The sequence below is a fragment of the Cryptomeria japonica genome, chromosome 6, assembly GCF_030272615.1.
Source record: "Cryptomeria japonica chromosome 6, Sugi_1.0, whole genome shotgun sequence".
In the NCBI taxonomy this organism is placed as follows: domain Eukaryota; kingdom Viridiplantae; phylum Streptophyta; class Pinopsida; order Cupressales; family Cupressaceae; genus Cryptomeria; species Cryptomeria japonica.
The window spans coordinates 215,968,142-215,979,489 of record NC_081410.1 but is presented as its reverse complement, the minus strand read 5'-3'; positions in this window follow the sequence as shown (position 1 = coordinate 215,979,489).

The following is an 11,348-nucleotide window of genomic DNA, read 5'->3' as shown; positions in this document are numbered from 1 at the left end:
TATATTCATGAAACCTCTTCAAATGATCTACAATTTGATGTGCTAATAGAATGTCCAATACCCAAAATACTTTCCCAGTTCTAGGAATATCTTGTAGGAAATAGAATAGGATACATAGTGTTAAAGCTCCATATTTGAATGGATACTTCATCTCCTTGCATTGTTTCAGATTATCAAGAAACTGTTGTCTTAGAATCTCACACAAATCATAATCTACATTCTTTTCCACCATTTCATGGGCCATATTGACCGTAGTGGCTTAAATTGAGTTTTCATGGTTGGTGTAGTAGGCTTTGTTCCCAATCATCATTGATGCATATCACATGGTAGAGTTTGTAATAGTATCAACCTTCACAGAACATGTTGAATATGAATATCTAGGGAACTGAGGGGAGTCAATCAGTTGACAAAAAAATTATCAATTTTAACTTTAATGCATAGATTTAGAATATAGAGAAAAATTAACAGAATTAAGAAGTGCATGCAAAAGTTAGATCAAACACAAGAGACACTAGAATTTACATGGAAAACCCAAGAAGGTAAAATACATAAAGAATACTCATTCTCAATATATGAACACCGATTAAGGTGACATCAATTAAGATGATTTTTACAATAGGTGGCTCACTACCAATGTGGTCATTGTAGGTGGGCTCACTTTCGTAAAAGGCTCGCTGCCAATTATAGATGGGCTCACTACCCTAAAAGACTCACTACTAAAGAAGAAAGAAAGACAAAAGAATCCACCACAGTCTGTACTACCAGATCTCTTTCTAGTAAATATCTCAAGCATTCATTGGATTTATTCAATCTTTCATGTCTTCAACACAAGAAGCCATATATGAAAATATCAAATCAAACTCCTATATATATTGTCTCTAGAAATTATAATTCTCAATGTCAGCTAAGAAAAAGATCAAAATAGGTCTCCACTAAACATTTTGGTGGTGGTAAGGAATGAAAAGTGAGCCATACCATCCCACTCCTCCTCAAATGAATCAACATGTTACATCCAATACCAAAGCTAGACCTAAAAATATATGCATGCTATATCCTCAATATCCATTTTAAGGCCTCGAGCTCCAGATCACGTTGAATCCAAAGATAATACCAAAAAACATCTACTAATATACCAAACACATCTAGTGAAACTAGGAAACCATCAACTGAATGATATGCCTAAACTAAACACTCTTGCCACATCATACCACATCCGGACTTAATCCAAACCTAAGGATTTGACAACAATGATAACACATAAAAAAATGCTAACAATCTCCTCCTTTGTCATTGATGGCAACATCCATCGACAATAATTAATGAAATATCATCATTGAGTGCACAACTATCCCTCTCTTCTCTCTCTCCCCCTTTGACAACAATGACAAAGATGGTCAAAACCCCCCTAAGAAACTCACTTTTGCTCCCCCTAAGAGGAAGCACATCAGAATCAGTCCAGGAAAGAATGTACATGCTACTCACTGGACCAATGTATATCTGAAATGCACATTAGTTGATAATGGTAAGGGGCAATACCTCAAAATTTTGTTGGAGATACTCAAAAGTATCTTTGCATAACACCTTTGTAAAAATATCTGCAATCTACTCCTTTTTGGGCACATACTCAAGTCTGACCTCATTATCTGGAACTTTCTCCCTCAAGAAGTGATACTCAATAGATATATACTTTGTTTTGGAATGGTGTGCCAAATTCTTGGAAATGTTTATATTGCACTAGTATTATCACACATGATTGGAATAGGGTCATCAAATTTCACACCAATATCCTTCAAAGTTTTGTTTATCCATAAAATATGAGTGCAACAAGAAGATGCCACAATGTACTCTGCTTCTACCATAGATAAGGATACAAAATCTTGCTTTTTTCTTGACCAAGTGACTAACCACAAGCCAAGAAAGAATGCTCCTCCACTTGTGTTTTTTCTGTCATCAACACTTCTAGCCCAATCTGCATCTATGTAAGTTGTGAGATTACAATATTAATTTATAGGATACCATAGACCAAACTCTTTTGTACCTTTAAGATATCTGAAAATCCTTTTCACTACCACAACATGTGATTCTTTCGGTTCTTGCTGAAACCTTGCTGCCAAACATACTACATACATGATATCAGGTTTGGTGGCAGTAACATATAACAGTCCTCTAGTCATTGACCTATACTGACTTGCATTTGCCTTAGGAGATTTATTATCCTTACTTAACTTACATCCTGTAGTCATAGGTGTACATAACTGTTTGGAGTTCTCCAACCCAAACTTATTCAACGGTTCTTTGATACACTTAAACTGAGAAATGAAGATTCCTTTATCACTTTGATTAACTTGCAATCCAAGGAAAAAATTCAACTCACCAATCATGGACATTTCAAATTCTTTTTGCATCTGAACAAAAAATCTTCTACACATACCTTCATTTCCTCCAAAGATGATATCATCAACATATACTACCACATCCATTGCCAAATGGTGGAATATTAATGTGGATGGTTCTACCATGTTCAAAGTTGCTAAAAATTTAAGAAATACCAAAGATAACATTAAGATCTGGAATAAGAAGGTTTTTGGAGATATTTTTGAATCCAAAAGGAAGCTGAAGGAGGAATTAGAACAGATTCAAAACTCTATTCAAAAAGATGGTTATAATATGTTTCCCAAGGCTAAGGAAGATGAGATTCTAGCCAAACTTCACAACACTATATGTAGGGAAGAAATCTACTGGAGGCAGAGATCTAGGGCTATTTGGCTGGAAGCCGGGGACAGAAATAATAAATTCTTTCACATGACATGTATGAAGCATAAAGATGCCAGCAAAATCTCTAGATTAATTGCTAATGACAAAATCCTTCTCAAAGATGATGACATTGGGGATGAAGTTATTAGGTTCTTCTCTAACCTCCTTACTGGTATTAAGGATATTGACATTGTTAAGCAACAAGACCTGGTTGATAATATTCCTATGATTATTGAACCTCACCAGAATAAGACATTATCTGCTATCCCTATAGCTGATGAAATTAAAAAAGTTGTTTTTTCTTTTCAAGGGGATAAGGCTCCAGGCCCGGATGGCTTTCCCATGTTTTTCTTTTAGAAATATTGGCATATTATTGGGAAAGACATGGTTAATGTTGTCAAAGAATTATTTGGTTCTAGAAGAATCCTTAAGGAAATCAATTCTATTTTTATTGCTCTAATTCCTAAGGTGGCTGGAGCCGATTCAATGGGAAAGTTTAGGCCAATTAGTCTTTTTAATTCCTTTTGCAAGATCTTTTCAAAAGTCATGACTTCCAAACTATTGGTTGTTCTCCCCTTTGTTATCTCTAAGGAGCAAAAAGGATTTGTCTCGGGTAGGCAGATTTTGGATTCTATTATTCTTGTGCATGAGAATATCCACTCTCTTAATGCTGCAAACAAAGAGGGTTTTTCGATAAAATTGGATCTGGCAAAAGCCTATGATAGAGTGGAATGGCAGGTTATTTTCAAGGTTATGGAGGCCTTTGGATTTGATGAGAAGGTAATTAAAGTTACAAGAGAATTGATATCTACTCCAAATTTTTCTATTCTTATTAATGGATGTTCGTCTAGATTTTTTAAATCTTCCAGGGGACTTAGGAAAGGAGACCCTATTTATCCTATTCTTTTTACAATCTTGGCGGAAAGTATGAGTAGACTGATTCAAAAGTTGGAAGTGAATAAAGCCATCAAAGGGTTGCAACCCTCCTCTGCTAATGTTTCCTGTACTCACCAACAGTTTGTTGATGATACAATTTTGATGGGATATTCTTCTGTTGGTGAGGCTATTGCTTTCAAAGGTGCTCTCAGCTCTTATTCCTTGGCTACTGGACAACAAGTTAATTGGGAGAAATCTGCTATTTATTTCATAAATACCCCAATATTGAGGCAAAAAAGAATTGCTAACATTATTGGTTGTAAGGTGGAGTTGCTCCCCTCTACTTATTTGGGTCTCCCTCTTGGTTTGGTTCCTCTAAACTCTTTCTGGAACTCATTAATTGACAAACTCAAAAATAAATTGGTAGGTTGGAAAGGATCTATGCTATCTCAGGCTGGTAAGCTTCAGCTTCTTCAAGCTACTATTCAGAATCTTCTTGTTTATGCTCTTAGCTTGTTTAGTATATCGGTTAAATTTGTTGAAGCTTTAGAAAGGATTCAAAAAATATTTCTTTGGTCAGGGGTAGAAGACAAGAAAAGGATAGCTTTGGTTGCCTAGGATAAAGTTTGTAATCCTAAGTGCAAGGGGGGATTAGGTATTAAAGTTCTTAAAACTTTTAACAAAGCCTTGCTTGCTAAATAGACTTGGAGGGATTTTGGTATTAAGAAAGATTGGAGTAGGGTGTGGTTTGATAAATATATTCATAACCAACCAATTCATTCTCTTCTCTACTCTAAAGATATCCCTACTGGTTCTTTCATATGGAATAGTATGATCAAATCTATAAAAGTTGCTAAAGCTGGAGCTAGATGGGTCCTTAGCAAAGGTGATAAAATCAGGTTTTGGGAGGATGTTTGGATGATGAACCTCTCTTTAATCAGGATTGCAACCAATTCATTGATGAATACAAAAGGAGGCATGGTTCTATGGTTTGTAATTATTGGAAGGAGAATAAATGGGTTAGACTTGATGTTATTTATGTTGGTTTTTGGCTGCTCCAGCAAGATCTATTGTCCTTTTCTGTTAGTAAAGATTCTGATGATGTGTTTCTATGGAAGAGCAATCCCAGGGGTAACTTCACTATTGCCTCTGCTTATAAAAAAACTGTTACTCAGGTCTGCAACCCAATATGGACTAAAATCTAGAATAGATTCCTCATTCCTAAAGTTAACATGTTTTTTCGGCTTGCGACTCACAACAAGATTCTTACCATTGATAACTTGGCTCATAGAGGATTCATGTTTCCTAACAGGTGTGAGTTATGTTAGAAAGAGGCAAAATCTATGCATCATTTGTTTATCCATTGTTCTTTTACCTAGGAAATCTGGAGTAAAGTCTGGATGCAATGGAAAGTTGATTGGGTTATACACAATAGTCTTAAGGAAGTCATCTTGCAATGGATCTTCCCTACCAAATTCCCTCTCATTAAGACCCTCTGGTCCTTTGTCCTTCCTATGACCTGTTGGTACATCTAGAAGGAGAGAAACAATAGAATTTTCAGGGAGGCTAAGTGTTCATCTCAGGTGGTTTTTGAAAAGATTTGCAGGGCAATTAAAGAAAATATAAATACTCTTCACAAAAACAACAAGCAGTGGAGCTATTTTAATATGACTGATAATGAGAAAAGCATCCTCACTGAATGGAATTTGATTCACAAGGTCTACAATTATGATATAAAGAGTAGGAGAGAAAATGTTGTTTGGAGATTTCCTTTTCATGATTGGGTTAAGGTGGATTTTGATGGTGCAGCTAAAGGCAATCTTGGGAAGGCTGGAGGGGGAGGAGTCATCATAAATTCTTATGATTTTTGTGTTGCTGCAATTGCCTCTCCCTTTGGAGTTCAAAACAATCATGTGGTAGAAGCTTAGGCAATGTTAAAATGTCTCCAGCTTGCTCAGAGTTTTAACTTTTAAAAAATATGGCTGGAAGGAGACTCTCTCAATATTATTCAGGCTATCAAAGGTACTAGTTCACCCTCTTGGAACATTTATAATATCATTGAGAGTGCTAAAAAATTATTAGATGCCTATGATAGTGTGTTCATTTCCCATACTCTAAGGGAAGGTAACAAGGTATTTGACTTATTAGCTATTGAGGGGTTTTATTTAGGGGAGGACACTAAATATATCAGAGAAGTTTCTTGTAAGAAGGGAGTCCGTGAGAAATTATTATTTGATGGAGTCCATGGTACAAGTTAAGTTCATTATTACTTTTCTGGGTTCGGATATCAAAGACAGATATTGGAGTTATGTGAAGTGTCAGTTGATGACCTATTTAGGGCATTGTGATTATGATAACCGGTGTGACGGGGCTAATCATATTAAGTGCTGGTTCATTTTGAATGGTTTAAAAGATTATTTGAATAACAAGGAAATTACCTTGTTTTTTGATTCTAGCATCTTGTTACAGAGTCTGAGCTTAAATCCAGTCATCTTGTTTCTTCAGCATTTGAGTATCTTGTGCTCTGTTGAGGGTTTCAACCTGAATCACATTATGGGGGGTAATTTTAATCGACATGAGTCTTCCAGCTATGATAACTGGAAAAGTGAATGGAAAATATGGCGAAGATTGTACAGATATGGTTTCATTGATTACATGGAAAAACTGCACGGGAGTAAAAAGTTGGTGTCTCATGGTTTTGCCAAGGGATGGAGCAATAATAAAGTCACTCTGTTCGGACAGACTTGGAAGCTCGATGAAGATTTGGTGGTAGAGGTTACAGGTTTATAAGAAGGATGGTACCAAATTTTATAGAGACTGCAAGTTCTCAGTGGAAGCTACCAAGAACTTCCCTAAAAGTGTTGAAGAGAGGGTTCGACTCACTAAGAAGGACAATGTGTCCTACTACCTCCCTCATCAGGTAAAATCTTTCTGGTAGAAGATGTTAAGAGTTTTAATGGAATACCTAACAGTTGATGGTAGGTTTTCGAAGCCTTGAAATTACCATTTTGTCATCCTAAACCATTTTCACCATGGCTCGAAGATCTCTTTGTCTTTCTATTTAGCTTCTTCCCTTAACGATAGCCTGGCCGACCATGCCAAAAAACCTAAATCCTATCCCATTGCTCACCAAGGCCTTATATTGTTAATTTATGAGCATTTGAAGGGTAAAGCTAGGGCTAATAGGGAAGATCCTTTGGTGGAAAATACCCACATTTATGAGGGTCATGATGGCTCTGAGTCTAATGAAGATTCATCTAATATTCCTCTGCATAAGAAAGTGAGGGTTGGTGATGAAGCTAAAGATGACACAGAAGTGGCTAGTTCAGAGGAGGAACAGGGGAAGGTGGCTGATTATGAGGCGAAGAGTGAGAAGAAAGAGGCTGAGGGCGAGGAAGAGAAGCTGCAGAGAAAAGAGTATGTTGAAGAGCCAGAAGCTAAGAATTACCCTTATGTCTCAGATAGCAGGAATGAAGCTCAGCACACTATGGAGGAGGGAAACCCTAGGTCTATGAGCTCTACTCTGGTTATGGAGACCATGGATTCCATTTTGAATGTTGCCAGAAATAATACTCTGGAAATTTTCAACTTCCAAAAATGGGTGATTGAAGATATCTCCACTATTCAAAATAAACAGAGAGATTTGGATTATAAAATTTAGAATTTGATTAAGGATACAAATACTAAAGGTAAAGAGGATGCAGTAGTGGATACCAGTGAGGCAGAGGATGAAGAAGAAATGCAAGATTGGCCGGAAAAAGATATGATTAAGGGAGATTTCAAGCATCTTGAAGATGTGATTAGAATCATCAAAGAAAAGGGAGAGGTTGATAATGAAATTATTATCAACCGGATTACTAAAACTGAGAAGGCCTTGAAGAAATTAATGGAGCATAGCCTTGAGGTTTTGAAGGTGTCATCTCAAAACATGAATGCTCTGGTTGCTTGTCTGGAGAAGAACAAGTAGAACAAAGAGATGATGATCATTGATGATGTGTCAGCCACTAGTTCTGCTCCTCACTCCTCCAGACAAAGAACAAGGCAAACTAACAGTGATCTGGAGATGAAGACTAAAGACACCCATCAGATGCAGGAAAAAAAAGACCTAAAAGAAATAGCTAATGCTATGATGATACTAGTTAAGGATGCGGAAGAGTCTATAAAGTTTTTTATCTGACATGCAATCTGGTCTTTGGTTGCCAGTCTCTCGCTGGCTTTTTGCTATTCTTTTCCTTAGTTGTTGTTTTCTTTGCTGGTGTTTTGTAGCTTTTCTTTCTTTGTCCTATTCTCTCTAGTTTCTTTTATGCTTATCTTCTTGTTTTGTAAGCCGGTTTTGAGTCCCTTAAAACTGATTTTCCTTAATAAAAAACATATACTACCATAATCATATTTTACTTGATTATGTCTTGAAGTACACATTATTGTCTGCTGAACCCTTTTAAAATACTTGATAAGCTAGGTCCTTGTCTAATCTCCCATACCAAGCTCTAGGAGCTTGTTTCAGCCCATACAAAGCCTTCTTCAACCTGCAAACAATGTTCAGATCATCCTTCAACTTGAATACTTTTGGTTGTTCAATGTAAACTTCTTGTATTTAATTCTCCATTCATAAATGTTTTTTATTAAGCAAAAATAGGTTTTATGGGGACCCGAAACCCCTTACAACATAGCATTAAAGATAAAGTGATAAAGTATCATAAAATAACTTAGGTCTAAGAAAAAAACCTAGGTGCAATCCATAAGAAATACAACCTAGCAGCCATAGAAAGACCAACAAAAGGCCAGCGAGATGTTGGCAAAAATAGAAAACACAGACCACCTACTTAAAAATGTTTAAGGCCTGGGAGGCCTCCTTCTCAAGAAACAACATGGCCTTGGCAACTTCCTTAAGGTCTAGCAGGCCCTATGGAAGAGGCTCTTCCACCAATTTAGTGCTTTGTCTTGTTCTCCTAGTAGTGCGAGGAGTCATCTTTGAGCTAGAGGCCCCAACTTCATTTTCTAGATCAACAACTGTAGACGTATAAATCTGACCACTTTCCTAAGTGAATATTTAATATTCATTTTAAACCTCATTCCCCTTATTAATTAAATTCTATTTAATTAACTTCTCCGCATTCATCTATTTGATTAAATAAGTTACTCAATTTATTTAATTAAGTTCACCTATTCCTTTTCTAACCTTTAATTACATAAATCACTTTATTTAATTAATTCCCCTTCCTCCCTTTTTAATTAAATTTACATTTAATTAAATTGATCCTTGCAAAATCTAATTTATTTATTTAAATCCCCCACTTGTTTTTATGCAAGTTGCATCTATTTGAGTGAAATAAAGTAATTTTGTTTTAATTAAATTCATTTTCTCTCCACTTGCATTCTCCTACATCTCCCACTTGCCTCCTAAACCCCTTCTAGATTCTTCTAATCACTTCCAATTTAGCCTAATCCATCTCCTAAATATTGTCACATCCCTAAGAAAAGAGAAGTCACTTCTCGAATCCTTCAAAGTCTTTGAAAACTATTAAAGGCTTTATGTCCTCAACAAGTTAACCCTCAAAGTCTTCCAAACCATTAAAGGATCTTACATAATAATTAATGGTTAACTCAACCTTCTTGCATGATTAGAGACTTTCTCCCTAACTCAACCCTCATCTAGCCCAAGGGTCTCATCAAGCATTCATGGATTTAACCTTGGTTATCCCTTTAACCCTTGCACAAGAGTTTACCCCTTGGGTAAAATCTTTATCCAATGGATAGCCCTAGTCTAACTTTAGCCCTTGCCTCTTAAGGTAACCATCATGTCTTCTCAAGCATTTAATGCTTCTTTCATCTCCTCTCAAGAAACCTCTTGTTGACAATCATGACCATTTCATTGGTGAGAATTGTGAACATGGATTGATTAACTTTGAATCCTAGCCCTTGTTAAGATTATCCAATCTTGATCATCCATTGTCCTATTTTTTCTATAAATAGAGCTCTCATTCTCTCATTTGGATATAGAAGTTTTTATGCATCAAACTTATAGTAATTTTGTTAATGATATATCCAAGTTTTATGCATCTAACTTATAGTCATTTTACTAAAGCATCTAGCCTCTCTTTATTAAATCACACTAAGCATTTAGAAGCATTTTCAATATTATAGCATATCCATGTTAGACTAGTATATATTGTTAGGATAGGATTACTAATCTTTATCATAGCATCATATTTATACTAGTGTAAATCATTCTAGTGTCAATATTATACATGTTGTAGGAATCCATTCATGCTTATAAACAAACATCACTCATTCTTCGAATTGTCATTCCTAAGCCACTTTGCTCAATGATCTGAGAGCAAGAGTGAGACTTTAGGAATCTTGTGAGATAGAGAATAATGGGAGACCCCTTGGGAAGTCGATCTATTCAATATAGTTCCTATAACTTGCACCAAGAGTCTCATTGGTGTGTGGACACTTTGAAACTAGACTTTTACGGTTATGTCTCCCTCATTTCCCGCACACATTTTTGGCGCCCACTGTGGGGCTTAATTCCATTAATCATATCATTTTTGATACAGGAGCAAGATTGCAAGCATGCGGGGATGTTGTTTTAGCGCATAGGGACCTTTCATTAGGGCATTCAGAGCAAACAATAGTGCCCTCGGTATATTGTTTGGCGCATCATACCCATTCCCTAGTGCATCTAGACTTTCTATTAGCACATAATGTTTTGGTTTTTATCTTGCATATTTGAACAATAGCATAGCGCATTTGGTAACCAGTGTAGCACATAGGGACCTTTAATTAGCACATCAGTAACTTCTTGTAGCACATCTATGCAATAGTCTAGCGCATGACTGTGACAGAGAAAAAGCAAACACTTTAATCGACGAGAGAAAATTTAGGCTACTGTAAGCCCACCTTAGATTCTGGTTTTCACTAACTTTCTTCTTGTAGGTAACTAACCATTTTCTTGTAGTTTAGAAGAAGTCAAAATCAAAATTTTAATTCTTTCTAACTTTTTAGTTAGATAAAAGGAATTCATTATTTTCTTCAAAATTGAAAAGAATCTCACTTGCCTTTTGGGCTTAAAAATTCAGATCTTCCTTTGGGTTTTAAAAAGAACTTCATTTTTGGATTTAAAGAACAACAAAACAAACTTTTAATTTTGGCAAGTTAGGAAAAACACTTCAATTTGGGTTTAAAAAGAACAAGCAAATTTCCTTTTTCAGTTTGCAAAAGGTAAAAAGAACTTCACCTTCCTTTGTGCTGCAGGAGCACCCCATCAAACCCTTCAAGATGATAATTCAGACTTTGAGAAGGGAGGATAAGGCATTAAATATGTATTTAGAATGTTTTGTATAGGTTTTCAATCATGCATTGTGTGTTTGTAATAATGAACCCCATCTTGTGAGCCAAACTCCTATTTTGGCATTTCTATGAGCCAATTAGGAATTTTGGACAATAGGGGATAAAATGTATTGGTTTTAGTGTTTTAAGATGTTTTAGGATGGGTTAAACTTGACCCAAGGCATTAGGAGGTGAAAGATGACATTTTGATAGCTTTTGCAAAAGTTGTCAAAAGTTGTCATGAGCAACTTTTATGCACTTTTTGCATTTTGTTATTTGAAACTCCTCCAATGGCTCTAACCTCTTGATTTTTGGTTCAAATAAGTTGAGGAGTAGTTTATACATCTTGTGGATCCAATTCCCAAGGTGTTATTTGTACATGAGAA